Source organism: Scyliorhinus torazame, chromosome 3 (assembly GCF_047496885.1).
Source record: "Scyliorhinus torazame isolate Kashiwa2021f chromosome 3, sScyTor2.1, whole genome shotgun sequence".
In the NCBI taxonomy this organism is placed as follows: Eukaryota; Metazoa; Chordata; class Chondrichthyes; order Carcharhiniformes; family Scyliorhinidae; genus Scyliorhinus; species Scyliorhinus torazame.
This window is the reverse complement of record NC_092709.1, coordinates 161,996,275-162,017,969: the sequence shown is the minus strand read 5'-3', so window position 1 is coordinate 162,017,969 and position 21,695 is coordinate 161,996,275. Positions and strand designations below refer to the sequence as shown.

Genomic DNA, 21,695 nt, shown 5'->3' with positions numbered 1-21,695 from the left:
GTTCCATGTGTTGGGAGGCTGTGACTGCCTTGTAGTTGCAGCTTCGCGCGAGGACTTTGAGGTCACGTAGGTACTCCTCCAGCGATTGCCCGGGGCATTGGCGGCAATTGGTGAGGAGATGCCGCGCGAACACTTCATTCACCGGCCTCATGTATTGGCGCTTCAGCATCACGAGCGCGTCTGCTAATGTGGTCGCTTCCTCGAGCTGCATGGAGATTCAGTGGCTCTCCCGGGCGTGGAGGAGGCTCAGCTTCTGTTCGTCGGTGACAGAGGGCAAGGAGGAGGCGGCGTGGTAGGCCTCGAAACATTGGAGCCAGAGTGAAAAAATCCCTTTGGCTTCTGCGGCCTGTGGGTCGAGTTTCAGTCGGTCTGGTTTGAGGGCTGCTTCCATCGCGATGTTGTAGTTGATTAAATTGATGCGATCATCAATTCACACGAGACAGAGAGTCGAAGTGAACAGTGGCTTTAATCAACTAGAACAGTGCCTGCCTGCGACTGCACTGAGAGCGCCTACAGGACAGCTATTCTATATACCTCCCCACAAGGGGGCGGAGCCAGTGGCGGAGCCCACAAGGGCACCAACATGATACAAGCGGTGTAATACAGTACAATGGTCCCTAGGTGGAGCCCACATGGGCAACAGCATAGTACAATGTAATACAGTGGTGAATGGTTACCATAATACGTTCATCACAGCTGCAAAGTCTGATACAATGGATTGCGTGGACACCTAATCTGATGCTGCACCTGGACCCTCCTTGTAGAGCCTATAGCACTAACTGTTTCAAGGGCCATTGCGACACAGGGTTCCATCACATCCTCCATCTTTGACAGGATGGGAGACTGAATGAACCTCCTGTAGTTTTCTGGCAGATTAGTGGAATCACTAAGTCACAGTTCGATAGCAGAGCAGTCATGTAATGGATGAGGAATATGTCACATTCTTTCAGGGTTTCAGCATGTTGGCGCCCGCAACAAATGTTCACCCTATAATGACGAGACGGCAAGACCGTACTGCCCTGGCTGTCACTGAATTGCTGCAGCCCGGCTTGTTCTATCGACCATAAATACCTCATTAGCTCTTGACTGAGCTACAGCAGCCTTCCATTTCCTCTGCTTATTTTACCGGGGCAGTATCTCGTAAGAGCACTACAATAGGCCACATGAGATAGGCATGATGGGCTCATTTTTCAGCAATGATAAATATACATGTATTTGTGAAAGCTTTTTCCATGTTAACCTTTGTTGAACTCTTTGTGAAAGCATTGTCCATATAGTAGCTGGTGACAAGAATATCAGTGCCTTAATTTGGGAACATGGGGCGCCATTCTCTGACCCCCCGCCGGGTCGGAGAATGGCCGTAGGCCGCCGTGAATCCCGCCCCCGCCCCCGCCGAAGTCTCCGGTACCGGAGATTGGGCGGGGGTGGGAATCGGGCCGCGCCGGTTGGCGGGACCCCCGCTGGATTCTCCGGCCCGGATGGGCCGAAGTCCCGCCCAGAAATTGCCTGTCCCGCCGGCATAAATCAAACCTGGTATTTACCGGCGGGACCAGGCGGCGTGGGCGGGCTCCGGGGTCCTGGGGGGGGCGCGGGGTGATCTGACCCCGGGGGGTGCCCCCACGGTGGCCTGGCCCGCGATCGGGGCCCACCGATCCGCGGGCGGGCCTGTGCCGTTGGGGCACTCTTTCCCTTCCGCCTCCGCTACGGCCTCCACCATGGCGGAGGCGGAAGAGACTCTCCCCACTGCGCATGCGCGGGAAACTGACAGCGGCCGCTGACGCTCCCGCGCATGCGTCGGGAAACTGTCAGCGGCCGCTGACGCTCCCGCGCATGCGCCGCATTTCCGCGCCAGCTGGCGGGGCAACAAACGCCATTTCCGCCAGCTGGCGGGGTGGAAGTCCCTCCGGTGTCGGCCTAGCCCCTCAATGTTGGGGCTAGGCCGCCAAAGATTCGGAGCATTCCACACCTTTGGGCCGGCGCGATGCCCGTCTGATTGGCGCCGTGTTTGGCGCCAGTCGGCGGACATCGCGCCGTTGGGGGAGAATTTCGCCCATGCTGTTCATTCAAGGACAGAAACAGTAGAAGACATGTTGGATATAACTGTTAATGCAGGGCAAAAGGAAATGTTCATCTGATGTGCTCTATAATGAGTTGCCACTGAAGAGCTCACGTTTTGAAATTTTTCATTCTTGCAATATTATAACCACAGACCGATCCAGAGTGAGTTATTTAGACGTCTCCAAACCTGCCACAGTTAAATTGGAGGTATTCATATTCATGATGGATTGTGGTTGGTTGTCACATATTTAATCAAATTAAAACCTTCTCAATTGCCTGTCTTGAGCAAGGTTAAAATTCCCCACAACAGCCCATATTGTGGGCCTAGAGTATAGGGCAGACTGAGTAGGAATTACTGAAGGACATTTGTGAATGAGTTGTTTATTTTTATTCATTCATGAGTTATGAGCGCTGCTGGAAATGCTGGCAATAGTTTCTCATACCCAGTCACCTTTGAAAAAGTTGTGGTGAGCTGCGTCCTTGAATTGCTGTAAGCTTTGAGATGCAGGTGCACCGCCAGTGTTGTTAGCAAGGAAGTCCCATGATCCTGACCCAATGACAATGAATGGATGGCAATATAGATCCAAGTATAGAACATAGAACATAGAACAATACAGCGCAGTACAGGCCCTTCGGCCCACGATGTTGCACCGAAACAAAAGCCATCTAACCTACACTATGCCATTATCATCCATATGTTTATCCAATAAACTTTTAAATGCCCTCAATGTTGGCGAGTTCACTACTGTAGCAGGTAGGGCATTCCACGGCCTCACTACTCTTTGCGTAAAGAACCTACCTCTGACCTCTGTCCTATATCTATTACCCCTCAGTTTAAAGTTATGTCCCCTCGAGCCAGCCATATCCATCCGCGGGAGAAGGCTCTCACTGTCCACCCTATCCAACCCCCTGATCATTTTGTATGCCTCTATTAAGTCTCCTCTTAACCTTCTTCTCTCCAACGAAAACAACCTCAAGTCCATCAGCCTTTCCTCATAAGATTTTCCCTCCATACCAGGCAACATCCTGGTAAATCTCCTCTGCACCCGCTCCAAAGCCTCCACATCCTTCCTATAATGCGGTGACCAGAACTGTACGCAATCCTCCAAATGCGGCCGTACCAGAGTTCTGTACAGCTGCAACATGACCTCCCGACTCCGGAACTCAATCCCTCTACCAATAAAGGCCAACACTCCATAGGCCTTCTTCACAACCCTATCAACCTGGGTGGCAACTTTCAGGGATCTATGTACATGGACACCTAGATCCCTCTGCTCATCCACACTTTCAAGAACTTTACCATTAGCTAAATATTCCGCATTCCTGTTATTCCTTCCAAAGTGAATCACCTCAGTATTATGCTTCTACTATTTTTATTCTTCAAGATGGTTGAGGGAGGTTCTGTTGAAGGAGCCTTGGTGGGTTACTTCAGTGTATCTTGCATATGATACAGACTGCTGCCAGGAATGGAGGGAGTGCATACTTAAAGTGGTGGATGGGTGTTGATCAACTTGACTGCTTTGTCCTGGGTGGTCTCAAGTTTCAGCGAAGAGAAGACTATTGCATCAAACTCCTGATTGTGCCTTGTGGCTGGTGGATAGGTTTTAGAGTGTCAGGATATGAATTACTCACTGCAGTATACATAGCCTTTGACATGCTTTTACAGCCGCAGTTGTTTTTTTATTTTATTTAATCTTTATTGTCACAAGTAGGCTTACATTAGCACTGCAATGAAGTTACTGTGAAAAGTCCCTAGACGCCACATTCTGGCGCCTATTCAGGTACACAAAGGGAAAATTCAGAATGTCCAAATTACCTAACAAGTATTTCGGGACTTGTCGGAGGAAACTGGAGCACCCGGAGGAAATCCACACAGACACAGGTAGAACGTGGGGCAGCATTCTCCAAAAATGGGGCTATGTCCCCACTCCAGCATCAAAACGCGGGCGTTTCACTCTGGACTTTCCTGAAGAAAGTCCAGAGTGATTCTCCTACCTGAAGGAGGTTAGCAGGGCCCCGGAGTACTCCTCGCAGCTCTGGCTGCGGATGTGGGGCCCTGCACTTCCCGTCGGGAGTCCACGCATGCGCACGCCATCAGTCTTCGGCGGCTGTCCCGCGCGACATGGCGGACTCGCACTGCGGAGCGGCCCAGAAAATATAGGCCCCCCCGAGATGGCCCCCGATCGCTAGGCTGGCCATCCCTGAGGCCTCCTCCCGATGAAGGATCCCCCCGCCCCCCACCAGGGCGGCCGTGGACTGACTCCGCAGTCACCACTAGCTTTCCCGACAGGCAAAACGTGGTTAGAACCACGCCATCGGGAACACAGCCTATTTTCATCGGAGAATCGCGGCGGGCCTCTGTCAATGCCCCTACCGGCGCCGCGTAGACAGTGCGCGCGATTCGCTGCGATTCTGTGGGGATCACAGAATCGCGGGAGCGGCATCGCGCCAAATTCCGGCGTCAACGCCCATTCTCCGCCCCCATGCTGATCGCGATTTCGACATGGAGGCTCGGAGAATCCCGCCCATGGAGTCTCCGCACAGATAGTTACCCAAGCCAGGAATCGAACATGGGACCCTGGCGCTGTGAAGCAACAGTGCTAACCACTGTATTACCGTGAGTCCTTGTTTAGAGTTGTGTTGATGATTATTTTAAATGATGGGTTTCCATAGGAATCAATGAAAAACCAGACTTACTTTCCTTCAGGCATTTCTTGCCCAGAAAAACAATGTACAAGTTGAAATACTGGACTGTACATGTGCTGTATTGTGCGTTCAGAGCCAAAATAATTTGCAAAATTAAATAAATGACTAAATATAAAATAAATACTGTATAAATTATTATTTTTTGGTTGTTCTATTTTTTAGAAGTCAATAAGTTCAACACAAGCATGTATTTTTAATATGTTTAAAATCTTCCAAATCTGTAAAGCAAGAGCACACGGCAAAAAATGCCTCAAATTCCACCTGCCTAATTATTTAAACACAGCTCTTTCTTCACATACTCAACGTTTCTAACAGTTGCAGAGAGCCAGAACTCTGGAAGTAGTTACAGTTGGGTTAAATTCAATAGTCATTCGACAACAGAGGTCTACCAACTCCTGTTGGCATTCCTGAAACCCTTACAGTTACCTTTCGCTGTTAGCTGGGACATTTTATTGAGACTCTCATTTCAGCAACTGAGAAGCCAATTAAGCTTCTCAAAATATCATCACCAAATTCTGCATCCATGTAGGCAGTACCGTCTGATATTCTAGCTTTAATACTCCACAGATCACCATTACTTGTGAGTTTATTTAGTAAAGTAACAATGAAGCCTTTGATTTCTACCACAGTTATTACATCAAGTTTCTTACCTGAGAGAATGTGTAGGTATGTAAATGGTTCGGAGTTCAATTCTACAGATCCACTGTTGAACTTTCTTCCATTCATATTGCTTCTTCTCCCACAGTCCTGATGAAAATTTCCTTCCTTGCTGGAGGAACCTGAAATTACTGCAGACATGGTGCACAGATTTTCAGGATTAATATCATGCTTCGCTCCACTGTCAAAGGACTCACACAACATTAAAGATTTTTGCTGCTCATATTCCAGTTCCATAGTGAGAATATTTGTATTATTTCTTCTTTCCACAGGACTAATGATTGTTTTTTTCAAAAAATTGTGACACGTGAGCATTTGAGTTATTTAGCATGGAACCTGGCCCTGTACTTTTAGTATATCTGTCACTTCCAAGAAGCTTAACTTGGCTTTGTAATCTGTAGCCAGAGGTATTATCGGCAGCTTTTAGATTTTGCTCTTGGCATGGACTGGATCTGCCGTTTGTTGATTCTGCAAGATGTTTTGCATTACCTCTTGGAGGTTCTTCTAAGGATTTGTGAGATTTTGGGGGCTGGATCATTGCTTCACCAGGCTCAATGTCTGCATGAATTTCATCCTGTAAGGACAAATCATCATCCAGTTCATTCAAGGGAAACTCATTAAAGTCCTCGTCATTATAATCTAATAATTTTCTGTTTTCACTTTGAAATTCTCTGGATATTTCTGGAGTCTGGGATTCCATACTTTGCCATCTGCTATTTAAAGCACTGGTTGATAGATGTGTGCAATTTGACATACTCAGTGAAACACCAGTTTTATTGCAATACCCACTTTCAGACTATATCCTGGGCTCTAAAACTAGATCATCGTCATCAAAACCAGTGAACAGCTCATAGTCTGAAGGTCCCAAAAGTTGGGGCATCACATTGTTGCTAACTTTTGGTTGGTTCAATTGGCTCTGTTTTATAACCTTTGCTCTAGAGTCGCCAGGTATCTTTATGATACCGCCACGAGGTTCAAGTTCAAGTAATGATCAATAACTCAACACACCAATTAGTAAGATTCAAATCAATACACATTTATTATACACAGTAAATCGTTACTCATGCATAAACTCTACTTTCTAGGCTATTTCTATAACTAACAGGCCAATACTTAGCTTCGGACTGGCCTACCAGGTCAGGGGAACAAATGGCCTTTCGTTCGGGTTCTGAGTCTGCGGGATTCAAAAGCTGGTATGGACTGGTAGCTAGGAGCGCCTATCTTGTAGCGAACGTTGACTTGAGACTTACTTTCTTGGAGGCCGCCGGACAGTTCACTCTCAGGGGTTGCTTCGCGTTGCTGAGTGACCCTGTCAAGAAGGACGATTTGAACTTGGGGGCTTTACTTTATCATCCCCAGGGGCGTCCCGCCCTTCGGGGCGGACCCCGCACCTGGTTTCAAGTGATTGGACTTCATTCCAATCGCTTGGTTCGATTTCTCCAATACTGGAGCTGTTCCCTGATCGTTGGGCGGTCTTTAAGTGTCCGTTAACGTCTTTTGTGTTGGCTCCTGCTGGCACCGAGGAGTCTGGCTTGGCCTTGTTTACATTAAAATGTTTTGATTGTTCCCAGGGATCGCTCATTACTATGTAGATGGCTGCTACCTTACTATGCAGATGGCTGCTTGTATCGATGCTGTCTGGGTTTCTGCAGAGTCTAATACACAGTAACCTTGCACCTGCTAGTTTTTGCCTGTGTTGGCTGAATTTCCCTTCAGCCTTTTCGGTGGTTCTCCATTTTAAGTCAGGAAGTGGCCAGCTCAGGTGGCTGCACCATCAATCCTGTGAGCTCTATTTTGATCATTACCATTCACTCTAGTTATGGCATTGTCATATGGTTCCCCAATTAACCTTGCAAGTATTCTCTCTTGGGAGTTTTCTTCAACAAGAGACTCCACTTCACTTCCTAGCACCCACACATTTTCAGGTTTAAGAAGCAGAAGTCCTAATCGGCAGGTGATATTACCAATCAACAAGACTTTTGTACCTGGTGAAAGGCTGTGGTTGAGAGCAGGAATAGGCTAGTACTCCATACCTTGGAGCTCCTGATCTCCACCTGTTAATTGCAATATCAACATTCGAGTTGGTTTTGCTTTCCAAGATCTCTGGGATATGTGTGTTGACGTCACTTGTTCATTAGTGGTGTCCTTTTCCCGGTGGCACGGAAGCACAGTGGTTAGCACTGTTGCTTCAGAACGGTAGGCACCTGCATTCGATTCCCGTCTTGGTCACTATCTGTGCGAAGTCTGCATGTTCTCCACGTGTCTGTGTGGGTTTCCTCAGGGTGCTCTGGTTTCCTCCCACAGTCCAAAGATGTGCAGATTAGGTGGATTGGCCATGCTAAATTACCTTTGGGTCCAAAAATGTTAGGTGGGGTTACTGGGTTACGGACATAGGCTTAAGTAGGGTGTAGGCTTATGTAGGGTGCTCTTTCCAAGGGCCAATGCAGACACGATGGGCCAAATGGCCTCCTAATGCATTGTAAATTCTATAAAAAGAAAATTCAAATTAGTTAACACTCACCAATCTCACTTTCTTCTGAGACATCTTTCGGGTTCAGGGATAACTTGTTTCCACTCCGGTTCAATGGGTTCTGGGTTTGTTTGCTCAGTTCAATGTGTGATCTGCAGACCCTGCGACTGCACATGTGCGTAGGTGAATTCTTGGAGGGTCAGCTAGATAAGGGGTGGGATTCTCCATTGGCTGATTCCAGAAACGCGATTGGGCGGACCATAGGTTCCAACGCCAAAATCGCTACGGGCGCCAATTTGACGCCAAATCGCTATTCTCCATCACCTCAACAGCGGCATCAATGTGATCCGGAACGCATGTACAGTAAAAATCATTTGTGTGTCATTAGTGGGCCTGACCCGGAATTTTCCGGGGCCTATGCAATTCTCCGCGTCCGATGGGCCAAATTCCCGACATCACGGTGTAGCGCACAAAGACTCACGAGAGACGAATAGAGATGAAGTCGATGAGGCTTTATTAAGCGTGACTTGTTCCCCGCAGTTCAGTAACAGACTGGCCTGCGGGGAGAACTCCTGGTTCTTATACTCCGCCTTCAGGGCGGAGCTAGAGGTCAACAGCCAACCAGGACCCGGGATCTGTCAGCCAATGACATCACGGCTTCACAGTCCCACATGACCCCTAATGCATACTACCACATTCACCCCTTGTTAAAAATGAACCCGGCGGGGTGGTGCTTCGCATGGTGGTAGGGGTTTACAAGGCTGGTCCTGGGAGGAAAAACTTTTGCATGTCATCACAGTATGTACAGGGTTTTTTTAAAAACTATTTACAGTATTCGTAAGAGGGAAAAAGGGAAAAAATTCTCGTTAAAGTCCACAACATTCTAGTGTTACACCGATGCCACAAGTCGGTCGGGCGGTCTGGTCGTCCTTGTCGATCGCCTCAGCCCCGGTGGTGGTGGTGCTTGTTCCAGTGTTGTTGTCTCCGGCAGCTTTACGGTTTCTGCTTCAGCTTCACTTCTGGTCGGACCTGGGAGGAGGACCGATCCTCCCGGGAAGGGGGCGGTCGCGGGGTGCGCCGGTGGCAGGGAGGGGGTGATTGGTGTCGGGGGAGTGTGAGTGTTGCCGGCGGGCGCCAGATCTCGCAGGGAGACCGTGTCCTGTCGGCCGTCGGGGTACTCCACGTAGGCGTACTGCGGGTTCGCGTGGAGGAGGTGAACCCTCTCGACCAACGGGTCCGACTTGTGCGCCCGCACATGTTTCCGGAGCAAGATGGGTCCTGGGGCCGCAAGCCAGGTCGGCAGCGACGTTCCAGAGGAGGACTTCCTGGGGAAGACAAGGAGGCGCTCATGAGGCGTTTGGTTAGTAGTGGTACACAGTAGCGACCGGATGGAGTGGAGGGCGTCCGGGAGGACCTCGTGCCACCGTGAAACTGGGAGATCCCTTGACCGTAGGGCCAGTAGGACGGTCTTCCAGACCGTGCCGTTCTCCCTCTCTACTTGCCTGTTCCCCCGGGGGTTGTAGCTGGTCGTCCTGCTCGAGGCTATACCCTTGCTGAGCAGGAACTGGCGCAGCTCGTCACTCATGAAGGAGGACCCCCTGTCGCTATGGACGTATGCGGGGCAACAGAACAGTGTGAATATGGTGTTAAGGGCTTTAATGACTGTGGCCGCTGTCATGTCAGGGCAGGGGATGGCGAAGGGGAAACGGGAGTACTCGTCCACCACGTTCAGGAAGTATGTGTTGCGGTCGGTGGAGGGGAGGGGCCCTTTGAAATCCAGGGTGAGGCGTTCAAAGGGAAGGGAGGCCTTGATCAGGTGCGCACTATCCGGCCTGAAAAAATGCGGTTTGCACTCTGCGCAGATGTGGCAGTTCCTTGTGACTGTACGGACCTCCTCCACGGAGTAGGGGAGGTTGCAGGACTTTATAAAATGGTAGAACCGAGTAACCCCCGGGTGGCAGAGGTCCTCGTGGAGGGTTTGGAGACGGTTAATTTGTGCGTTGGCACATGTGCCGCGGGATAGGGCATCGGACGGCTCGTTCAGCTTTCCGGGACGGTACAAGATCTCATAGTTGAAGGTGGAGAGCTCGATCCTCCACCTTAAGATCTTGTCATTTTTAATTTTGCCCCGCTGTGCATTATCGAACATGAAAGCTACCGACCGTTGGTCAGTGAGGAGAGTGAATCTCCTGCTGGCCAGGTAATGCCTCCAATGTCGCACAGCTTCCACTATGGCTTGGGCTTCCTTTTCCACTGAGGAGTGGCGGATTTCTGAGGCGTGGAGGGTTGGGGAGAAAAAGGCCACGGGTCTGCCCGCTCAGTTAAGGGTGGCTGCTAGAGCTACATCGGAGGCGTCGCTCTCGACCTGGAAGGGGAGGGACTCGTCGATGGCGCGCCTCGTGGCCTTTGCGATATCCGCTTTGATGCGGCTGAAGGCCTGGCAAGCCTCTGTCGACAGAGGGAAGGTCGTGGTCTGTATTAGGGGGCGGGCCTTGTCTGCGTACTGGGGGACCCACTGGGCGTAATATGAAAAGAACCCCAGGCAGCGTTTTAGGGCTTTTGAGCAGTGAGGGAGGGGAAATTCCATGAGGGGGCGCATACGTTCGGGGTCGGGGCCTATTATCCCATTGCGCACTACATATCCCAAGATGGCTAGCCGGTTTGTGCTAAAAACGCACTTGTCCTCGTTGTATGTGAGGTTCAAGGCTTTAGCGGTCTGGAGGAATTTTTGGAGGTTGGCGTTGTGGTCCTGCTGATCGTGGCCGCAGATGGTTACATTGTCGAGATACGGGAACGTGGCCTGCAACCCGTGTTGATCAACCATTCGGTCCATCTCTCGTTGGAAGACCGAGACCCCGTTTGTGACACCAAATGGGACCCTTAGGAAGTGGTATAATCGCCCGTCTGCCTCGAAGGCTGTGTACTTGCGGTCACTTGGGCGGATGGGTAGCTGATGGTAGGCGGACTTGAGGTCCACGGTGGAGAAGACCTTATATTGGGCAATCCGATTGACCATGTCGGATATGCGGGGGAGAGGGTACGCATCTAGCTGTGTGTACCTGTTGATGGTCTGGCTATAGTCTATGACCATCCTTTGCTTCTCCCCTGTCTTTACTACTACCACCTGTGCTCTCCAGGGACTATTGCTGGCCTGGATTATGCCTTCCTTCAGTAGCCGCTGGACTTCGGACCGAATGAATGTCCGGTCCTGGGCGCTGTACCGTCTGCTCCTAGTGGCGACGGGTTTGCAATCCGGGGTGAGGTTTGCAAACAAGGATGGGGGCTCAACCTTGAGGGTTGCGAGTCCGCAGATAGTGAGTGGGGGTATTGGGCCGCCGAATTGGAAGGTTAGGCTCTGCAGATTGCACTGGAAGTCTAATCCCAGTAATGTGGGCGCGCAGAGTTGGGGAAGGACGTAGAGCCTGTAGTTTTTAAACTCCCTCCCTTGCACCGTTAGGGTCACTATGCAGAAGCCTTTGATCTGTACAGAGTGGGATCCTGCAGCTAGGGAAATCTTTTGCGCACTGGGACGGATGGTCAAAAAACAGCGTCTTACCGTGTCGGGGTGGATGAACCTTTCTGTGCTCCCGGAGTCGACCAGGCATGGTGTCTCGTGCCCGTTGATCAGCACCGTTGTTGTCGTCGTCTGGAGCGTCCGGGGCCGTGCTTGGTCCAGCGTCATTGAAGCCAGACGTGGTCGTAGTGCTTCAGCGTCTTCCTCGAACCCCGTGGAGCCATCGATGCTGGGGTCCATTGTTGCCGTCCAAGATGGTGGCGGGGGTTAACAAAATGGCCGCCCCCATGCATCGCACATGGCTGGGGGGTCACAAGATGGCGGCGGGGTGGACAAAATGGCCGCCCCCATGCGTCGCACAGGGCTGGGGGGTCCCAAGATGGCGGCGCCCCTCCTCCCCTCGTGGTGGCCGGGACCCAAAATGGCGGCGCCTGCGGGTCGCACATGGGGCGCTGGGGGGGTTGGGGAGCGTTTGAAATGCGCTGGACACCTTGTTCTCCAGGGACAGCGGTGGCCGGGACCCAAAATGGTTGCGCCTGCGGGTCGTACATGGGGCGCTGGGGGGGTTGGGGAGCGTTAGAAACGCGCAGGACTCCTTGTTCTCCGGGGACAGCGGCGACCTCCCGGGACCGGCACACAGCCGCGAAATGGCCCTTTTTCCCGCAGCTCTTGCAAATCGCTGCGCGGACCGGGCAGCGCTGCCGGGGGTGTTTCGCCTGACCGCAGAAATAGCAGCGGGCTCCCCCGGGATGACTTGGCGTCTGAACCGCGCAAGCCTGTGGGGTGGGGTTTGTCGCGACGGGGGTCCACGGAGCCCAAGGGGCTGCCGTACGCGCGGGCGTTTCGCGCGGCCACATCTAGTGAGGCTGCAAGGGCCCGTGCCTCTGAGAGTCCTATCGACACTTTTTCTAAAAGTCTTTGGCGGATTTGGGGAGAGTTCATACCAGCCACAAACGCATCGCGCATCAACATGTCCGTGTGTTCAATCGCGTTTACCGGCGGGCAGCTGCAGGCCCGTCCCAAAATTAGCAGCGCGGCGTAGAATTTGTCTAGCGATTCTCCGGGACTTTGCCGTCTCGTTGCGAGTTGGTAGCGTGCGTAGATCTGGTTCACTGGGCGAACATAGATGCTTTTTAGTGCTGCGAACGCCGTCTGGAAATCCTCTGCGTCTTCTATGATAGGGAAAATTTCCGGGCTTACCCTCGAGTGCAGGACCTGTAGTTTCTGGTCTTCTGTGACCCGGCCGGGGGCCGTTCGGAGGTATGCTTCGAAACAAGTCTGCCAGTGTTTAAAAACTGCTGCTGAGTTCACTGCGTGGGGGTTGATCCTCAGGCATTCCGGGATGATCCTGAGCTCCATAGTCCTTTAAGCACGCTTAATAAATTGTAGCGCACAAAGACTCACGAGAGACGAATAGAGATGAAGTCGATGAGGCTTTATTAAGCGTGACTTGTTCCCCGCAGTTCAGTAACAGACTGGCCTGCGGGGGAGAACTCCTGGTTCTTATACTCCGCCTTCAGGGCGGAGCTAGAGGTCAACAGCCAACCTGGACCCGGGATCTGTCAGCCAATGACATCACGGCTTCACAGTCCCACATGACCTCTAATGCATACTACCACACACGGTTCACTTGTGCTTTTAAAAATTGTGAAACCAGCACCATACTTTAAAAATTTCTGTTCAATCTCTGTACCGGTCTTGGTCAAATCAAATTGCTATTCCATATAACTCTTTGCCATCTGAAACATTTCTTCTGCATAAATTTCTGATGGAACTTGGCCACCCCTAGAAGTTATAGGCAGATTCTTGGCTGCCAATTTGACTCCGAAACAGTGGGCAGAATTCTCTGATAATGGGGCTATGTCCCCACGCCAGCGGGAAAATGGGTGCAAATCACTCTGGACTTTCCTGGAGAAAGTCCAGAGTGATTCTCCATTTTGAAGGGGGCTAGCAGGGCCCCGGAATAGTCCTCGCATCTCCGGCTGCCGATACGGGGCCCTGCACTTTCGACCGCGGGTCCGCGCTTGCATGCAGCAGCCCCATGCAACATGGCGGACCCACACCGCGGGCCGGCCCCGACAATATAGGCCACCCCCAGGTCGCATGCCTAAAAGACGTGCTAGTTAGATGAATTGGACATTCTGAATTCTCCCCTCGTGTACCCGAACAAGCACCTGAGTGTGGCGACTTAAGGATTTTCGGGAGTAACTTCATTGCAGTGTTAATATGAGCCTACTTGTGACACTAATAAAGATTATTATTATTATTGTCCATGTTTGGATCAAGGCTGTAATGATGTCTGGAACCCGATGACTATATCAGAACTCACACTGAGCAGGTTATCGCATTTTCAACTAATCCTACCATCTCTTTTTGATAATTGGGAGCAAACTGACCTGGTTGGAATTGGCTGGATTAGGTTTGTACTATTTGGACCTGAGCAATGGTTCCCAATGTTGGGTAGATGCCAGTATTCTAGTTGCAGTTTGGCTAGAGATGTAACTAGCTCTAGAGCACAAGTCTTCATGCTATATCCCAGATGTCATCACGACTCGTAGCTTTTGCAATATCTTGTGCCTTTAACCACTTCATGATATATTTTAGATAATATCTTCCTGAAGCTTGCAAATGCTTTGAGCTTCGCAGATTTTAACAAACACCACATAAGATGCAGCCTCTAGGCTACACCAATATTGGCAACTAAGATCTGATAAGTGATTTGATAGTAGAGCCTCCAAGCTTTGACCTTGAAAAACAGCAATCTACACTCTCCATACAAAGACAGAAAAACTCTTCCAAAACTGGGGCAGGTGGCACAGTGGTTACTACTGCTGCCTCACAGGCACCCAGGATCGATTCCGACCTTGGATGGTTGTGTAGAGTTTGTATATTCTCGCCGTGTCTGCCCCGGTTGCCCCCGGGTGGTCTGGTTTCCTCTCACACTCCAAAGATGTGCAGGTTAGGTGTATTGGCCATGATAAATTGCCCATGGTGTCCAAAAGGATGTTCAGGTTAACTGGAGATCTGGGGGTCTGGAGATGGGGCGGGGAGGGGGCCTATGCAGGGTGCTCTTTTGAAGGGTCGGTGCAGACACAATGGGCAGAATGGTCTCCTTCTGCACTGTAGGGATTCTGTGGTTTCTATGGAGTTTTAAGGACAACCTGGCATGCGATTGCAGTCACCCAGACCATACTGTTCGCCACATTGTGGATGAATGTGACAGGTGAAAATTTGCTCCCGAAAATTGCCGCAATCCACTTAACGAAACACAGTGTTGTTGTTTTGTGCGACTTTGTACGACCTCCTTATGAACACGTCTGGGTTGAAATTACGTGCACCTACCCTTGCCACGCAATTTTCTCTCTTCCATTGCCTGTTTTTAAGTGCAATAGAGCTGTCCCATTTTGAAAATTACCTTGTTATTTTCTCAGGGAATAATTTTCTTGAGTGTAAATCTCAGCTAACAATGAAATTTGATGTGTCAGATAAATGGGTCTTCTTGATCGACTTTGATAAGACGAAATGCTATCAATTGATTGACATATTCTCAGTTAGAACTACCGGCACAGATAAATGTACCAACAGTGAAATATGGCAAAAAGTAATAACTAAAGATGATATAACTACCTAGTAAGGTTAACATATTTATATATAGTGATATAACAATCCAAAGGGGTTTGTACAACTTCAGTAAAAATCCACTCAAAATTGTAATATGTTCAATTTCTATATCTTGCCACCTTATAATTTGTAATTATTCTGTTCAATATAAATGTGTAGTAGTGATGGATATAGCTTCATTTACTAGATGTTACAATGTGAAAGGAATAATTGCTTTTTGTACATTTTTGTCCCAGCATCATGCTGTGTTCAGAGTGTGCTTAATCTTAACTGAATTGAATTTAATATCCTTCAAATAATAACTTTAACAACATTGTGCAATGTGAAGTAGACAAAGATTTATATATCTTTAGCCCGTAGACTAAAAGAAAATTCTATTTTCCAAACCAAATACTATTATCTGACATATCAGTAGAAGCTTCGATTGTAACAACGAGATAGTCTGAATGTGGTAGCAAATTGAAACCATACCTGTACAAGAAAATGACTGCCACATCATTTATGGACCAAAGAAGAAAAGTAAATGTGAAGGATGAAAAACACTATGTCAACCATCGATTCTTCAGGACAGTGCACATACAAGTATTTCCTTGCAGTTACCCAATAAAGTTTGACAGCTTTTTCTATGGAGGGAGGAAACTCATGTCAAAAATTGGCTGGTGAGAGATAATTCAGATCTTCAGGCAAACAAATAAACAAGACCATTTGTATTAAATGTGTTAGGTCTGCAATTACACTGCATCTTGGGTTCTTTGTCAGGGTCATGTCCGATGGTGCCCTCCAGAATTGACTTGCATCAAGGTATGTGGGCATATATGTGTGGCCCCATTGGAAGAAAGATATAGGTCACTTCCCTGGCCTGTACCTTTCACATTTCACTACTGCCCACAGCCTCCCCTTCACTACGCCCTCTTGGTGGGGCCTACTTCTGAAGGTCAGTGATCACAGAAACACAGAATATAGAAGCAGGAAGATGCCATTCCACCCTTCAAGCCTGCTCCACCATTCATTATGATTATGCCTTATCATCCAACTCAAAATCCTGATCCCGTCTTCCACCCGAATGCTTTGATCCCCTTCGCCCCAAGTGCTATATCTAACTACTTCTTGAAAACATACTATGTTTTGGCTTCAACAGCTTTCTGTGGTAGCGAATTCCACAGGCCGACTACTCTTTGAGTGAAGAAATTTCTCTTCACCTCAGTCCTAAATGTTCTAACCTGTATCATCATCTTACTGGTCGCAGAATTCATGACTATTATACAGGATCCTACTTTGTTCAGTGGCTTCCTATTGTCAGAATAGGGAATCCATGTCCCCTCTGATAGAATTGGCAATGTTTGGGGTAGACCTGAGTTTCTGCCCCTTGGTTATTAGGAAACTCCAAGCAAAGGCAGTTTATCTGGGCCCCCACATATTCCTGAAATGTTCTATTACACTCCCACTGAAATTATGGTGACAAGGCACCCGGTAATCTGTGCAATTTATGAGCCTAACTTTATCGAAACCCAACTGGATCTTCAGCGAAGCCGGAGATAGTGAGGTACTACAATGGCACACAACCAAAGAGTCACAAAAATCACCTGTTTCCTTCTGAGAGGTTCTTAACAAGTTTTTACCCGATGCACTCCTTCCTGTCCATAGCAGAAATATTCTCCTCTTTCAAATATTCGCGCATGAAGGATTAAGTAATCCTGTTACATTAAAGACTAGCAAGAATGTATTTTGATCAATGGTAGAGATTTTTACTGCATTTGGGTGCAAAGAATCATGTGGGCATAGTGCACAGAGAAAAATTGGATAGGGAAGTTCGCACACCCTTAACAGATCTTAGCCAATTTTTCATTCATTAATTTATATTTATGGAAAAGTAAGCAAACTGCATTACACTTCTGTGATTCTCCCCACCCATTTTTTCTCTAAGTACTGTGCCGAGATGCTACGTTGCACCCAAGTACAGTACAAGGCACCCTGTAAGGTATCTTTAGCTACCTTAGAATATTCATTATTATGATGGGTCCTTAGAATGCATTATTGCCTGACTGCTTAGGAATATTATAATCATACTTTCTGTTGAGAGTCCGACACTTACATAAAGGTCAATGGATGAAAATTGGACAGTTCCCAGAACAATGGGTGATCCACTTGCAAAATTATCCATCAGTGACGATAACAATTTACCGCATTGAATAGAATAAAGGTTAGGTTTTGCAGCAATGTGACAGCGAAAGCAAAATATTTGAGCCAGGTTCTGTTCAGGAGGCAAATTTACTTTGTTTGGGCTTAATTCCAGTAGCTTCAGGAGATTAAAAAATAATGACTAAACTTAAAAAGAATTTTCTTCAGTGCTTGTGAGTGTGATTAATCAAATTTTGTTCTCACAGTCAGTGGCTAGAATGCACAGCCATACCAATGAATAGTCTACAATATAAACCTGGTGATGTTGGTTGTTGATCACCCGTTATAGAGGGAACAGGCCATTCTGGACTTGGTGTTATGTAATGAGCCAGACTTGATTAAAGATCTTAAAGTAAGGGAGCACTTAGGAGGCAGTGAGCAGAATATGGTCGAATTCAATCTCCAATTTGAAAGAAAGAAGGTAGAATCAGATGTAAAGGTGTTACAGTTAAATAAAGGTAACTACAGGGGCATGAGGGAGGAACTGACGAAAATCAACTGGGAGCAGAGCCTAGTGGGAAAGACAGTAGAACAGCAATGGCAGGAGTTTCTGGGAGTAATTGAGGACACGTTACAGAGGTTCATCCCAAAGAAAAGAAAGGTTATCCGAGGGGGGATTAGGCAGCCATGGCTGACAAAGGAAGTTAGGGAATGCATCAAAGCAAAAGAGAAAGCCTATAATGTGGCAAAGAGTAGTGGGAAGTCAGAAGATTGGGAAGACTACAAAAACAAACAGAGGATAACAAAGAGAGAAATAAGGAAAGACAGGATCAAATTTGAAGGTAGGCTAGCCAGTAACATTAGGAATGATAGTAAAAGTTTCTTTAAATACATTAAAAACAAACGGGAGGCAAAAGTTGACATTGGGCCGCTCCAAAATGACGCTGGTAATTTTGTGATGGGAGACAAGGAAATAGCTGAGGAACTGAATAAGTACTTTGCGTCAGTCTTCACAGTAGAAGACATGAGTAATATCCCAACAATTCCGGAGAGTCAGGGGGCAGAGTTGAATATGGTAGCCATCACAAAGGAGAAAGTGCTAGAGAAACTAAGAGGTCTAAAAATTGATAAATCCCCGGGCCCAGATGGGCTACATCCTAGAGTTCTAAAGGAGATAGCTGAAGAAATAGTGGAGGCGTTAGTTATGATCTTTCAAAAGTCACTGGAGTCAGGGAAAGTCCCAGAGGATTGGAAAATCGCTGTTGTAACCCCCCTGTTCAAGACAGGAACAAGGAAAAAGATGGAAAATTATAGGCCAATTAGCCTAACCTCGGTTGTTGGCAAGATTCTAGAATCCATTGTTAAGGATGAGATTTCTAAATTCTTGGAAGTGCAGGGTCGGATTAGGACAAGTCAGCATGGATTTAGTAAGGGGAGGTCGTGCCTGACAAACCTGTTAGAGTTCTTTGAAGAGATAACAAATAGGTTAGACCAAGGAGAGCCAATGGATGTTATCTATCTTGACTTCCAAAAGGCCTTTGATAAGGTGCCTCACGGGAGACTGCTGAGTAAAATAAGGGCCCATGGTATTCGAGGCAAGGTACTAACATGGATTGACGATTGGCTGTCAGGCAGAAGGCAGAGAGTTGGGATAAAAAGTTCTTTTTCGGAATGGCAACCGGTGGTGTCCCGCAGGATTCAGTGTTGGGGCCACAGCTGTTTTCTTTATATATTAACGATCTAGATGACGGGACTGGGGGCATTCTGGCTAAGTTTGCCGATGATACAAAGATAGGTGGAGGGGCAGGTAGTATGGAGGAGGTGGGGGGGCTGCAGAAAGATTTAGACAGTTTAGGAGAGTGGTCCAAGAAATGGCTGATGAAATTCAACGTGGGCAAGTGCGAGGTCTTGCACTTTGGAAAAAAGAATAGCGGCATGGACTATTTTCTAAATGCTGACAAAATTCATAATGCTGAAGTGCAAAGGGACTTGGGAGTCCTAGTCCAGGATTCTCTAAGGGTAAACTTGCAGCTTGAGTCTGTAATTAAGAAAGCAAATGCAATGTTGTCATTCATCTCAAGAGGCTTGGAATATAAAAGCAGGGATGTACTTCTGAAGCTTTATAAAGCATTAGTTAGGCCCCATTTAGAATACTGTGAGCAATTTTGGGCCCCACACCTCAGGAAGGACATACTGGCACTGGAGCGGGTCCAGCGAAGATTTACACGGATGATCCCAGGAATGGTAGGCCTAACATACGATGAACGTCTGAGGATCCTGGGATTATATTCTTTGGAGTTTAGGAGGTTGAGGGGAGATCTAATAGAAACTTACAAGATAATGAATGGCTTAGATAGGGTGGATGTAGGGAAGTTGTTTCCATTAGCAGGGGAGACTAGGACCCGGGGGCACAGCCTTAGAATAAAAGGGAGTCACTTTAGAACAGAGATGAGGAGAAATTTCTTCAGCCAGAGAGTGGTGGGTCTGTGGAATTCATTGCCACAGAGGGCAGTGGAGGCCGGGACGTTGAGTGTCTTTAAGACAGAAGTTGATAAATTCTTGATTTCTCAAGGAATTAAAGGCTAAGGAGAGAGAGCGGGTAAATGGAGTTGAAATCAGCCATGATTGAATGGTGGCGTGGACTCGATGGGCCGAATGGCCTTACTTCCACTCCTATGTCTTATGGTCTTATAGTTACAAGGTAGATTTTGTCTCGGATTATGAGATGGCAAAGGGAAAAGCAATTTGATGAGAAAAAAACAGAAGCAAAGACAGAAGTCAAAAAGGAATTTGAGAGGAAGGTGGCAATAAAAATATGAAAATAGAACAGCAAAGGAACAAGTATGAAGGGCAGTAACTGGCAAAACACTGACAAAGGATGTGCCATGGGGAAAAAATAACATTAAAGGAGCAAATGTGGACAGTGAGGGGATAAGACAAAGAAAAATAGTTTCTGGTGACAAGTGCTGCACAGAAGAGCCATAAAGGTGCTTGAAATTCTGAAAGGATGAGGAAAGACTGAAGAAACTATCAAGAAGAGGTAACTCAACTTGATTATCGGGATGATCTAGGACTCCACTCTTTTACAGGGATGATTTCACAGAATCGCTGAATAATAGTGCAGAAGAGGCCCATCGGCCCATTGAGTCTGCACTGACTCATGAAAGACACCTGACCTGCCTACCAAATCCCATTTGCCAGCACTTGGGCCATAACCTTGAATGTTACGATGTGCCAAGTGCTGATCCAGGTACTTTTTAAAGGATGTGAGGCAACCCGCCCCTACACCCTCCCATGTTCTCCCTTTAACCTTGTTAAAGGTGGCCTTTTTTTTGGCTAGGTCTGCACTCCTGTCCTGGCATAATCTGATAGAGTGACCTCCCACGTAAATTCTCGGTGCTGTCCTGCCATCAAAGTACCAGCTCCTTCTCCTCAATGCTGTGAAATATCACTATTACAGCACCAGGCTGTATTCCAGAGGGGACGGAGGTATATTCTCGCCCACCATTTTGTGGAACAGGTCTGAGGAATACTGAGTAGGTGTGCGGCCTTTGATCCCCTCTGGTAAACCACGACACGAACATTTTGCCTTCTGGATCTGTTCTCCGAGTAGTCCAACTTGGATGTTACTGTCTCATTATCTTTGATCAATAGCAATAAGGTCGGACTCCAAGAAGGTGATCTTGTCACTACGGCCAGACAATGTAGTCTCCATGTCCTCGATTGTGGCTCCTTGTGTTTTGCCAATCTGGCTGGTGATCTCATGAACGGAACAATAGGGGCAGAAGCCTCCTTGATTGATCTTTTAGGATCCAAAGTCAAGTAGTCCAAGTAGTGTCGATACTTTTCGAATTCAACCGGTAAGATCTTGCTGAGTGCATCGGCATTTAGTGGAATAGCTAGAGAAGAAGCTGCAATCGCCATCTTACCTCCAGTTGAACCATGGGAGGCTTCAGAGTCTGAATCTGTCGTTGTAAATTGTCGGGCCAATTTTTTTCCGGCTTTGCCTCTGCTGGGCATCACAGAGATGAAGAACTTTCTCCAGATAATTTCAGAGTTTTTTCATAAAGTGGTATCAGGAAAAAGAATAGAAAGGTCAGGTTCCTGCAGGAGTCACCTTGTACGCGTTTTCCCCTCACATCACGCCACCAGAAGTCCAAATCCCTAATTCTGAAATATAGTCGGACCAAGCAAGATCAACACATTGCAATGTCAAAACTGAGATCAACACCTTTCAGTGCAACTTTCCAACACTGGCAGACCAGTGCGCACTAATTTACATACGCTTACCAATTATGCCCTCTCAAAAACTAGAGAGGAACTTTTAAAACTACAATAAAGTTGACCAACATGCATGATAAAAGTGCAGGTGGAGAATTACCAAGTTTATGTTATATATGGGGGTATTGTAGTTGTGTGCGATGTCTCTTTACGAGCCGAGTCAGATGATGACCATAACATCATCGGCTATTTTGCGGGCTTTTGCCCATTGTCTAGTACCAGCTTTTGTACAGTACCTATCAAATAAACTTCTGTTGATCATTGATTTCA

General features: G+C 47.8%; 1 protein-coding gene and 1 pseudogene across 1 annotated transcript in view; one reads left to right on the top strand and one right to left on the bottom strand.

The window, feature by feature from the left end:
* kcnip4a (potassium voltage-gated channel interacting protein 4a) overlaps positions 1-21,695 on the top strand; it is a 969,743-nt gene that overhangs the window by 211,596 nt on the left and 736,452 nt on the right. The window lies entirely within an intron of this gene.
* Positions 5,073-21,068, bottom strand: LOC140408215 (recQ-mediated genome instability protein 1-like; annotated as a pseudogene).